The sequence below is a fragment of the Hypanus sabinus genome, chromosome X1 (assembly GCF_030144855.1).
Source record: "Hypanus sabinus isolate sHypSab1 chromosome X1, sHypSab1.hap1, whole genome shotgun sequence".
Classification (NCBI taxonomy): Eukaryota; Metazoa; Chordata; class Chondrichthyes; order Myliobatiformes; family Dasyatidae; genus Hypanus; species Hypanus sabinus.
Window position 1 is genome coordinate 39,131,836 of NC_082738.1, and position 13,719 is coordinate 39,145,554.

The following is a 13,719-nucleotide window of genomic DNA, read 5'->3' on the forward strand; positions in this document are numbered from 1 at the left end:
GCATTTTCCTTTCTTTTTGTTCCAGATTTCCATTAGCTGCAGTATTTCACTTTTGGATTACTTTAAGCATGGAATTGCTAAAATACATAGAAATACTAACATTGCCAATCAGTCTGGCTACCCACATAAAAAACCGACTGTTCAGACCGTGTCTGGAATGTTCTCTGTTTATGAATATCTTCTTGGGTAAAGTACTTTAGAGTAGACCAGTTTCTTTTCTGATTAAATCTACTTCCCAGAGGTGGATTATAACTGTTCTCCTCCCTCCACCCACAGTCCAGATACTGGAGACTAAAAGCATTACCGAAAATGATTTTGTTATTGAGTGCACCCTGTGATCCCCCATTATGAGAAAGCTTTTTCAGCATATTCTAAAAATACTCAACCTTAAAAACAATTTTTGACAGTCCCTCCATATTTTGTTGTTTTGCTATAAAAACTCTACAATTTTGAAACTTTTTAAAAAAATACCTATTAAGATAGCAGAACTCTGGTAAGACAATTGTTTTGAGATTGAGTATATTTTGAAGAGATGGTAAATTTAAGACATGGATATTTTTTCATCCCATTTTCACCTCTTCTTCTTAACAGAGAAACAGTCGACAGAGACCCTTCATCAGGAGTGGAAAGGGAGGGAGAAGAAGCCAGAGTAAGATGATGCAAGGTGGGGAAGGAGTTCAAGTGGCTGGTAATAGCTGAAACCAGGAGAGATGGAAGGTGGGTGAATGGGTGAGGGTGGATGAAGCAAATTGAGAGGGGAGAGGTGGAAAATGTTTGTGGGATATTCAAAGATCAAAGTACATTTATTATCAATGTATACTATATATAACCTTGAGATTCATCTCTTTACAGCGAGCCGTAAAATAAAGTAATTCAATAGAACCCATTAAAAAACGACTGACAAACATTCAATGTGCAAAAAAAGAACAAATCATGCAACCAATAAACGTAAGCAAATAACATTCAGAATGAAAGTTCACGAAGCATGTCAACACTGCATGTTAGTTGCAGGCTGCAGCCTCAGTTCACTGCAGAGACGAGTAAACCTTGCCAAGCAGCAAGCTGAACACTGGCCCATCACTCACCTCTGGCTCCAACACCCTTACAGTTTCAATCTGGCACGGTGCTTAAATAGGCCAAACCTCAGTTCGTTCCTCGTTCTCAGGCCCAGGCCCTGTTGCCTCGACTCTGCTTCAACTCGAATATGCCACTTCAGATCAGCTCCAAGTCTGCTCCAGCAGTGGCCATACATTGGCCTGATCCTTGCTCTAGGGCCCATGCCCTGCCACCTCAATTCAGCCTGTACATACCATGCCACAACTGTCCTGCACCTTTGAGGCTTCAATTCACACCGCAAAAATGCCAGGTCATACAGGCAGCTCAAAAGCTCAACTCTGAAAGGGAGGTTACAGGCTGTTGATTGCAGAGATCACTTTCGAGAAAGAAGTGTGATTAATTGAGTAGTTAGTAGTCTTGTTTGCTGCCACTAAAGCATCACTGTGTTTCACCAGCGCCATCTTAAACCAACAACAGATATGGTTAAACATTCATCAACCTTTACCTGTATTTATAAAAATTATTGGACAATGTTTAAGCACCAGAAGCTATACTTAAAAACATGCTCCACCTCTCCTGGACTAAAGTACCCAAACTGAAATGAACACACAGCCAGTAAGCACTATACCATGTAAGGGCACTTACTTTCTAAGCCAATTTATGTCCATATGGTAAATCTTTATCAGGGTAAGTTTTTTATAACCGAAATACATGATAATTCAAAGGTGAATAATCAATGAGCAGTTATACTAGTTCACTAATATTTAAATAGACAGATGATGGGCTCAATTTACAAAATCAACAGTCAACTTGGTGCCAAAATAAAATGAATGACAATCAACACATCAGATGAAATTCAATCTACAAGAGCCAGCTGTGAATGAAGCCAAAGCTCAGGAATCAAGTGCCTCTCCCCACTAACTGGTGAAAAAACAAAGTTCAATGAGTTCGTTCTTTATTCATTTCTCTCAAAAACAATAATGCAAAGTGTAGAATGATCTAAGACAGAGAAATAGTGTTCATACTTAGTTACCTATGCCTCAACAGTGAATATCAGGAGCAGCATACAATTTGCTGAAGGAACTCAGCGGGTCAGGCAAGTCTCCAGTGAATATCAGGAAGCTATTTTTATGCATTGGCTAAAACAAATGACTACAGAGGCATATTCTCTTGGCCTGCAATTAATTGTGAGCATCCATTGACTTTTAGTGTGCTGCTTCCAAAAGCAAATAACAGGTATAACTATCAATAGAACAATGTTCATTGAAGCCAGTAACTCTCTACCAACAGAAATATTTGGCACGCAATTTATGAAATGTCATATCCCATGAAACAAGTGCACACATTGCAATGCTTCCCAATAAACTGATAGTAACCATTAACAATTTACAGAGTTTTACATCAATGTACTGATGTAAATTCAATTAAATATGAATTCACTTGGTTTCTTAGTCTCATCATTCATTGAATTCTTCACCACAAGTTGTAATTGACACCTCTGAAATATTCCCCACCCACCTCCACACCCAGAGTCTAAACACTCTGTTGTCTTTATTGCCAGATTTTTCCTTAAAGAACCTGGTGCACAAAAGCCATCCCTCCTTCCCAATAATCCCACATACACCACCCACTCCAGTGTAATTTTCCCTAATACTGTGACCAATGGTCATTTTGAAAGAGCATTGACACTGGTATCAATTTCATAATGCCCATGGAAAGGCATTGTTACTTTACAGTCATATGTCTTGCAGCTTTTGGAATTTTTGTATTCAGGTGATCTGCTGGTCTTCTGATAACCTCATCGGCTTTGCCACTAAGAAAGCTATTCTGCCATTACTACTTCTGTGGCTTGTTTCCAGCAAGTAAGTGCCATCACGAAGAAGGCATGACAGCACCTCTACTTTCTTAGAAGTTTGTGCAGATTTTGGCATGCCATCTAAAACTTTGACAAACTTTTATAGGTGCACAGTGGTGAGTATCCTGACTGGTTGCATCACAGTCTGGTACAGAAACACTAGTGCCCAAGAATGGAAAACTCTACAGTGGCAGTTGCAGCCCAGTCCATTACAGGCAAAGCTCTCTCCAAAATTGAGCACACCTACAAGGAACAGTGCCAGAAGAAATCAGCATCCATCATCAAAGCTTTCCCCCCCCAATCATCCAGGCCATGCTCACTTCTTGCTGTTGTCATTGGGAAGCAGATACAGGAGGTTTAGGTCCCACACCATCTGGTTCAGGAACAGTTATTAGCCCTCAAACATCAGAACTGGGGGAGAATAATTTTACACATCTCAACTCTGAAATGATTCCACAATCTATGGACTCACTTTCAAGGACTCTACAACTCATGTTCTCAGAAATATGTATTTATTTATTTTGTATTTACACAGTTTGCCTTCTTTTGCACTTTGATTCTTTGTCAGTCTTTGTGTGTACTTTATCCACTGACTATTGTATTTCTTTATTCTATAATGAATGTCAGCAAGAAAATGAATCTCAGGGTAGCATGAGGTGACATATGTACTTCGATAATAAATTCATTTTGAACTTTGATTGTATCTTGGGATCATGCGCAGTGCAAAAGTGCTTCATAGTTTTAAGCACCTTCTTCATTCTGGAGGCAATTTGACATAATCATCAAATATTAAGTCCAGTATTTCAAATAGTTTCAGCTTAATTCTCTCAGTCACCCACCAAGAATTCTGCAATGCTCAATTTGAGGAGTAACTTTTTTTTCTGCTCATCTCAAAAAAGTTCTAAAGCAATGGAACATCTTATTTTTGTGAAAATATTGACAAAAATAATGCAAATGTCACCATGTCTTCCTGATGTATTTGACAGTAATGTTGCAAATGTGCTATTGTAATTATTTTTAGTTACTTTGCCAGCCAATAGTAATACAAATATCCAAACATAACAGCAATTGCATGGGGCCTTTCACATATTAGGGGCACTCCAGAGTTTTAAACCAAAGTACTCATTTCTGCAATGCTCCTTTTACTGTTCTGTAGACAAACAAGGGGGAAAACACAAAGAGCTAAAGCACTTAGATATGTAATGTTCATGATTTCCAGATGTCCCAGAGTGCGCAGCTCATTTCAATCCATTGTCGCTGTTGGAATGTAGAAAAGAGCAGCCAAATTACAGCAAGTTCCCACAAATAGCAATAAAATAAATGACAAGCTCAGCTGTTTTGTGTTGAGTGAGGAATAAATGTTGACAAGAACACCAGGCCCCAACTTTTCTTCAGATAGACACTCAGATTGGATATGCAGTAGCTGCTAAGTGCACAACCCCAATAATATTCAGTGTGAGCTTAGGCGATATTCCCTAGATCTGGAGTGAAACATCAATCCACTACCACATAAAATAGCTGGCATTAGCTACTCTTCCATCATCTAGTCATACAGCACAGAACAGGGACATTGAACACTATGTCCACACCAGACATCAAGCGTTGGTACTATTCCCAGTTTCTTGCACTTGGCCCACAGCCTTGTACGTCATTGTATTTAAAGTGCTCATCCAAATGCTTTTATAATGTTGTGAGTGTACCTGGTGCCACCAACCAATCAAAATTCTTCCTCAAATCCTCTCCCAATTATCCCAAGCTTCTTCTAAGGGAAACACCTCTTCTAAGGGAAAATGTTGCTCACTGCCTAGGCCCTTCAAGCTTGTATACCTCACTAAAGGTCCCCACCCCCTCAGCCTTCTCCACTTCAAGGAAAACAATCTCAACATATCCAGTTTTTCCTCATAGTTGAAACACTCCATCTCAGACAACATCCTGGTGAAAATTGTTCCATACTGTTGAACCATTTCCTCCTTGCTCTAATATTCTAGTAAAATACATATCCAAATATCCTTAACCATTTTTTCTGCTTGTGCTACAGCTCCAGGATTCCTTAGACATGTAAACCATAGTCCCTATGTTTGTCAGTATTTACCATTCACTGCATACACTTCTATTTTTGACCTCTCAAAATGGCTCACCTCAACTTTTTTCAGGATTAAGTTCCATCTGCTGCTGCTCAATCCTCCTTACCAACTCATCAACATGTATCTGCAGTCAAACAGTGAGTTCTTTTCCTCACTTTCAACACCATCAACATTCATGCACACAAGCAGGCCCTCAGCCCATTTAGTCCATGCTGAACTATTCATCTGCCTAATTTCATCTAACTGCACCCAGACTATAGTACTCCATACCTCTCACGTCCATATACCAATCCAAATTTCTCAATTTTTGAAATTGAACTCACATCCATCATTTCCATTGGCAGCTCGTTCCACACTCTCACCACCCTCTGAGTGAAGAAGTTCCACCTCATGTTCCACTTGAACATTTCACCTTTCACCCTTAACCTATGACACCTAGTTTGAATCTCACCCAACCTCAGTGGGAAAAGCCTGCTTACATTTACCATACCCCTCAATGTCATGTGCGAACTTTCTAATTATACCCTCATTCACAAAGAGAAGAATATCAGTACCAATCTCTGATACAGGCTTCCAATTAAAAAAAGAATCTTCAATCAGCACCCTTTTCCTGATCCAACTTGCCTGGAAGTTCTTATTTTGTGGGAGTTAATTTCCTACTTACTCACTGACTTTCTTCTCCCAGGTAGGACTTGTCAAAGGCCTTACTGTAGTGCATGTAGATTACATCAACTGTACTACCCTCATCGACACTCTTTGTGAGCTCCTTGAAAAAAATCATTCAAATTAATCCAATAAGATGCCTCCTTAATCAGGCAGCAGAGTAATGCAGCCAGTAGAGCTGCTGCCGCACTGTGCTGGGAACTCAAGTTTGATCCTGACCTCCCCTGCTGTCTATGTGGAGATTTCACGTTCACTGTGACCACAGGGCTTTCCTGCTGCTGTTCTGGATTCCCCTGACATCCAAAAAAATGTGACTGTTGGTATTTTATTTGGCCACTGTAAATTGCCTCTGGTGTGTAGGTGAGTGGTAGAATCTGTGAGGGAGTTATTAACATAGGCTCACATAGGATTACCATAAAATAAAAGAACAGTTGATTGTTGGATCCAGTGCTCCAAAAGGCCAGTTTTTGCGCTGCTTCTCTCTATAACTCAATGACTCTTAACAAAACCATTGTTGTCATGAGGCAATTAAAATCACAAATATGTGGCTAGAAAATTGAGATTTCTGTGTCCAGCTGCATAGTTTCTGCCATGGATTGTCCCCAATTTAAATACCCTGAGCGAAGCGAAGCTTACAAGTAGATAAAATCAAAAATATTTCTCTCTACTCTCAGATTTACCTAGATAGGAAATCTAGGTCATCGATCTTAATTATTCAGCTGTGCTTGCATTCTGAAATTGACATTTCTACCATCCTAGCAAGATTGTAATCAGTGACATACAACACTTGATAAACTCTAGATACATTCATGTCATTGCTAAGGATTCAGAAAGATTTCAAAAATCAAAACTTGCAAACTTTCACCGCATTTCTCCACTTCAAACTTCCCATGTGTCCCCAGAAACCAAGAAGACAACAGAAAGAGGCAATTTTTTTTTTCTACTTTCTACCATGGCACCATAAATGATTTTGCCCAAAGCACAATGTTCAGTTTCTTTAAACAATTAAAGAGCACTGGGTGCCTACTCCAACATTTTTATCAATGCAAATGTGCCCTGGCGATCTTATTTGTCCTTATAATATTCAATTACTTTGTTTTTTAAAAAGTTACTCAACACAGCTTTAAAATGCCCTTAAAAGATGTCTATTCCAAATAACTGCTTGGGGATAAAATAGAAACACAAGAGATTCTGGAGATGCTGGAAATCCAGAGTAACACACACTAAATGCTGGGGGAACTCAGCAGGTCAGGCAGCATCTATGGGGAGGAATAAAGAGCCGACTTTTCAGCCCAAAACATCAGCTCTTTATGCCTCTCCATAGATGCTGCGGGTATATAATACATTCCTTCTAATGTTGACATACTCAAGGTTCATTAATTTTGTTCTTTTTCCCTTCACACAATCATATTTTAAATTTAACAAACTACACGTCCAACAATTTAAAACTCTGGATGCTGTCCCAAATTAAATCTATTTTTAATTACAAGTGTTTATTGCAGTGTATTTAAAACCTCTTCTAATGATAAAACTTTGAAACATCCTGAAGTGCAACATAAAATTAATTACGTATGAGATAACCTGTAACACTGTTGTGCCAAATTTTTTGAACTTCGTTCCTGATTCTTTGGCTACTTTTTCAAGCTGAACCTGTTAGTGCACATTCTTACGTTCCATTCAGCCTTGAAGCTGAGCTTGAACCCCATGTTCCAACTGTTACCCAAATTTCCATTTCAACCTTTTTTTATCCATTTTCACTTAAGCAGTTTATAGGTTGATTCCTGAAAAATTCATTCATGTCTGTGAAACTACAGGATTGCGTATAAACCTACCCGGTTCATTGCAAGGAACTCAGCAGGTCATGCGACATCTATGGAGAGGAATAAACAGTCAATGTTTCAGGCTGAGACCCTTCTTCAGGACAATCCTCTTGGATCTACCTAGTTCACTGATGTCTTTCAAGCAAGAAACTCTCCCATTCTTACTTGGTCTGGCCTCTGTGAAACTCCAGATCCAAGCAATACAAGTCATCATTACCCATAATACCCATGGTATTACAGGAAAGATACTAGCATAGTTGATTGGCAGGAGGCAAAGAGTGGGAACAAAGGGAGCCTTTTCTGGTTAGCTACCAGTGACTTGTGGTGTTCCACAGTGGTCTGTGTTGGGTCTGCTTCTGTTCATATTATATGCCAATGTTTGGATGATGGAATTGATGGCTTTGTGGCCAAGTTTGCAGATGATACAAAAATAGGTGGAGGGGCAGGTAGTTTTGAGAAAGTAGAGAGGCTATAGAAGGACTTTGACAGATAAGGAGACTGGGCAAGTAAGTGGCAGATGGAATACAGTGACAGGAAGTGTATGGTTATGCACTTTGGAAAAAATATTTTCTAAATGAAGAAAAAATTCAAAAATCTGAGGTGTAAAAAGGACTTGGGAATCCTTGTGCAGGATTCCTTAAAGGTTAATTTGCAGATTGAATCTGGGGTGAGGAAGGCAAATGCAATGTTCGCATTCATTTCAAGAGGATTAGAATATAGAAGCAAAAATGCATTTCTGAGGCTTTATACAGCACCGGTAAGGCTTTACTTGGAGTACTGTGAGCAGTTTTGGGTCCCTTATCTAAGAAGGGACATGCTGACATTGAAGAGGGTTCAAAGGAGGCTCACAAAAATGATTCCGGGATTGAAAGGCTTGTCATCTGAAAAGAGTTTGATGGCTCGGGGCCTCCACTCACTAAAGTTCAAAAGAATGAGGGGTGACCTCATTGAAACATATTGAATGTTAAAAGGCCTCGACAAAATGGATATGGAGAGGATGTTCTCTATGGTGGGGAGTCTAAGACCAGAGGACACAGCCTCAGAATAGAGGGCATCCATCTAGAATGGAGATAAGGAGGAATATCTTTAGCTAGAGAGTGGTGAATCTGTGGAATTTGTTGCCACAGGTGGGTGTGGAGGCCAAGTCATTGGGTATATTTAAGGCATACGTTGATAGATTCTTGATTTGTCAGTGTATGACGGGATACAGGGAGAAAGCAGGAGATTGGGGCTGAGAGGGAAAATGGATCAGCCACAATGAAATGTCAGAGCAAACTTGATGGGCCAACTGGCCCAATTCTGCTCCGATATCTTATGACCTTATCCCCTAACTATTCTCTGAAATGGCTTATCAAGTAAGGCTCAGGGCCAGTTACAAATAGATAACAAATGTTAACGGGCAGAAACATCAACCCACGATAAACAAAGGGTAAAATATTGCTACTGATACTTCATCCTTTCAGCCAAAATACTACTCATATACTAAAACTAACTGAATCTTGGATTGTCACTCTCCTGCTGAGAATTCTGAATAGATCACATAACTGAGACACCTGTAATTGTACAGTTATTTGAGTGGCCTTGGAAGAGTCCTGGTCAGCTGCCCTCTCTGTGACACCAATTGTTTCACCTCTACCACATGAGATCAGATTCAAGAGAATGAAACCACATCCGTCACCTCTTATACATGCATGCCCTTATCCTGGGGTTGTATGTTCTTTTGAACTGATGCTGCTAATTAATATTCTCTATTCCACTTGATATCTAGTCTGGTCTATCATTTAAGAAATGTGGCATAGATTCTATATTTCATACACACACGCTAAGCAGTTTTATTTACATTAAAACTCTTTTGAATAGAAGGCTTTTACATTCCAGTCATTATGGTAAAGTTACTGGACCAGCTCCAAGTCTGACTGCATGAGACCTGATGACTCCAAGCTAAGAACTGGAATCAGGCCAAGCACTAAAATATACAGGACTTGTCTTCATGTAAACACAACACTACATAATACTACATTAGAGATAGGCACAAAACTTGTGTTTACATGAGAAGTCAGTAGCAAATTCAAGTGTTCTTGATCCAATATTTCTTAATGATTTCATACACTTCCTCTGCAATTTGTTTATGTTGTGAATAAAATATTTCCCAGTTCCATGTAAACTTTCTTCCAATCTCCAATTTAAATATGAAAATAAACCAGTCAGCAACAGCAACAGAGATCGGTCATTGACCTTTCATCCATTACATCTACTTGAAAACTTGCTTTTTTGCAAGGGTCAGGCGGGAAAGTGGGTTTGAAATTTCAAAAATTCTGAGTTTATATTCTAATAGATAGTTATTGAAATAATAGCTGTCTTGAAGTAATTTACAATACCAATACAACCAACAAAACAATCACTAATCACAGCACTAATGACTAACAAAACCACTGCTATAGACAATTCAAATACATTTCAGAAACACATTACTATGTAAGCATTAAGAGGAACATTTTGCTGAGGTATATTCCAGATTTAAACACATGAAATGTTGGCTACTATCAAAAAGGATCAGATTATAAGAGAAAAACAAGTCCAAACAGATCGAAATACATTCTTGATGAGGCCACACACACTGAGTACCACAGAGAGATTTGGTTTGATCTCATAACTTCAAAAATATATTTGCTTTGGATTGATGTCATTCAGAAGAACGAGGGAGCATCTCATTGAAACCTATCGGATACTAAAAAGCCTGGATAGATAGGAGGCTGCTTTTATTAGTTTCAGAGTCAGGATTCGAGGGCACAACCTCAGGATAAGGGGATGCCCTTAAACCTGAGAAGAGAGGAAATTTCATCAGCCAGAGGATGGTCAATCTGTGGAATTCATTGCAACAGAGGGCTGTAGAGGCCAAGTCACTGGGCTTATTTAAGTCAGAGATTGACAGGTTTTTGACTGGTAAAGGGGTTAAGGGTTACTGGGAGAAAGCAAGAGAATGAGATTGAAAAAAAATCTGCCATGATTGAATGGAGGAGCAGACTCAACGGACCAGATGGCTTAATTCTGCTGCCATATCTAATGGTGTTATAGTCAGGTACATTGATCCCAAAGATGTAGAGATTGTTCTTTATGATGAGATTAATAATGTTGGAACTCAACCAACTAAAATTGAGAAGAATGAAATGTGAATTCATTGAAACATGTGACATTAAAGGGCTGAACTGAATAAATGTTGGAAGGACGAATTGCTAGAGAGATGGGAACAAAGACTTGAAGCAGAGGTCAACCATTTGGGATTAAGATGAGGAGAAATTTCTGGACAAAAGATTCTGAGCACTCAGAATTTCCCACCTCTGAGGCTTATGGGGGCACCACACGAAAGATCAATCATTGCACTGATTTGAATGAATCAAAGGATATAGGAATAGGGCAGGAAAGTGAAGGTCAAAGAACAATCCAGACTCAATGCATTATGGTGCTCTGTCAAAGGGTCTGTTTATTCCTTTTTTTAAAAAATGTTTTCTGAAGTGCAATTATTATTTAGTTGTACGACTGTACAAATGATAAAAATGTTCCAGTGCACCTCATTTATGCAATGATGTGATTTAGCAAAATATTCAAATGCACATTTTTCTTTCAACTTAAAAATTATTTCATTAAATTATTATTTTATAAATCAAATAGGTTGAAAATAAGTTAGTTAGGATGACCAAGAAAACATTAACATTAAAGTAAAAATTAAGAACTGTACCAAATAAATTACACAAGCTCTGTTGTGGTAACCAGGGTGTACTTAACAACTTAACTTCTAGTAATGCACACAAGTCTGTTTTGCATTAACTGAATGACACCGAAATCCAATTCCATGTCTGTATGTAACACAATAAGCCAGCTTATGTTGCTTTAATACATTAATCCTCAAATTAACTGATTTAACAAAGGTGATTGAAATTTCAGAGAAATTTGATCTTTATTTGGATTTCTAAATGCTGTACTTTGATAAAGAAGAACCTTTACATGTGATTCACAGGAACTGTATTATTTATTTTTTTGGAGATCCAACACACAGTAGGCCCTTCTGGCCCTTTGAGCTGGACTGCCCAGCAACCCCGACAGCCCCGATTTAACTCTAACCTAATCACAGGGCAATTTACAAAGACCAATTAACCTACACGGTATGTCCTTAAACTTTGGGAGGAAACCAAAGCACCCGGAGAAAACCCACACATTCCACTGGGTGGACATAAAGACTCTTTACAGGAGATGCTGGGATTGAACTCTAAATTCTGACATCCAACTTGTTAACAGTCTTATAAAAACCACTGATAAGGGTAAATTCATCAATTCCATAGTCTTGCAGGTATTCATGCTAGAACACAGGGCTACAGCAGTAAAGTCATGACCCTGTGATGCCCATGAGGAACAAAGGGTAGAAGAATCCATGGAAACTACAATATTGCTGATGCAGAATGTCTGTTTAGTACACTGCCAAACTATTAAATAGTACCAGGCAAAGTACAGCAGAAGTATTGCAGAAACATTAGAAACACAAGGGATTCTGCAGATGGTGAAGATCTTGAGCAACAAAATGTCCAATGGAGGAAAATAAACAGTCAACGTTTCAGGTCGAGATCCTGATGAAACGTTGACCTTGGGCCCAAAACACTGACTGTTTATTCCTCTCCTTATAAGTATTAGAACATGGGCTGCATCTGCAAAATGGAACAGTGAACTAAAATCTCACAAGTGGTTCTTCACCCCAATGGATTTGATCAATACAGAAGCCTGGCTAATTTTCCTTTCCATTAAAAAAAAGAGGCAAGACTGTTGGTACTTCTGTAGCCAAACTGACTGATGCCATTCAGTAAGGCACAGAACAGGAAACAAACTATCTAACTCGTAGCTTCCATGACTCAGTCACTGACTTGATATTGATCTAATGGGACCATCCTAATGGGGGTCCTGTAATGGAAAGACCTGTCAAAATGATACTTTAAACAAAATGCAGATTTGGCAGCACCCAAAGAACCTCCAGTGAGCTGATTTGCTGGAGATATCATTGAATTCACTGAGAAACGAATTATTAAAGATAGGTCACATCAATAGACCAAAGGCATTCAGTGTTCAATCCAGCATCATCCTAACTTCATTCTTTCAAATTCTTAATGGTTGAATCACAAAGCAACCTCAAGCAGACTCTGGCAATTCAGTAAGAACTCAGTAGCTTTTCCTGTTAAGAGTGCTTTTTTTAAACACACCCTAAAATAAATGACAAAACAGCTACTGGTTAAATCATATGCCAACAGCTGCACCTTCATTAAATGTTGCAGAGTGAGAATTTGCTGCATGTAAACACCATACTAAAAAGAGCTGAGAGATTTACACAGTACTTGCACCCCTGTTGCACTCTGTCAAGTTGCAAAATGACTGTTTATTGTCGAGAAAAGTTGGTTTTTGCAGTTAATAACCGTGGCTTTTGTACCCAGATTGTATGAACTCATAAAAGAAAGGCGAGTAGGAATCTCGTTGCTGGAGACACATATACGACCAAGCACAATACAGTTTTTCCATAACTGTTGTCAAGTTGCCGATCAATAGCTTTTTCAGCTGTTGGGTTAGTCACCAAGACTGCCTCCAATGTCAGTATTTCCATATGAGAAACTTTGCAAAGAAAAACATATAAGGTTTCTTTACACTACACTGTATGCTACAAAGCAAACAAGTTATCTCAGGCACCACCAATGAGTTTCTGACCTGGGACATTTCTCTGTCAATCATCTTTGAAATTTTAAGAGCAACAGGCTCTCAACTTGTTTACACTAATTTTAGTTTAATGCCATGTGCAGACTGGAACAAATTAGCTTTTCAACTTTTAGACCTACCTTCATAAACTTAACCAATGCCTGTCAAAATTTGCTTTCTCATTCCTTGGGAAATTTGCAGCAACAGAACTTGGGAGCTCACATGCTCCAATAATGATTCTATTGGAGCTTAATCCCCGACTGGAGAAACTGTACCCATTGAGTGAACTGAACAAGATCACTGAATGGTGAAGAAAATGGAAAGAAGTCATTCACCCCATCAAGTCTGTACCAGCTATTCGCAATAAATAATTCAGTTGGCCCCACTTCACCACCCTCTTCCCACAGCCCTGAAAATTCTTTTCTTTCAGATACGTACTCAGTTCCCCTTTGAATAGAACTTTTCAATCTGATCCAACCACAACCTCTGACAGTGTATTCCTGACTGAACCACT

General features: G+C 38.9%; 1 protein-coding gene and 1 long non-coding RNA gene across 2 annotated transcripts in view; one reads left to right on the forward strand and one right to left on the reverse strand.

The window, feature by feature from the left end:
• The window catches only part of raraa (retinoic acid receptor, alpha a), a 399,727-nt gene that overhangs the window by 343,415 nt on the left and 42,593 nt on the right, over nucleotides 1–13,719 (reverse strand). The gene's annotated exons all lie outside the window — the stretch shown is intronic.
• LOC132384845 (uncharacterized) overlaps nucleotides 1–13,719 on the forward strand; it is a 39,655-nt gene that overhangs the window by 21,933 nt on the left and 4,003 nt on the right. The window contains exon 3 of the long non-coding RNA XR_009509017.1: nucleotides 592–717. This is a non-coding gene — a long non-coding RNA (uncharacterized LOC132384845). The remainder of the gene's footprint in view (nucleotides 1–591; nucleotides 718–13,719) is intronic.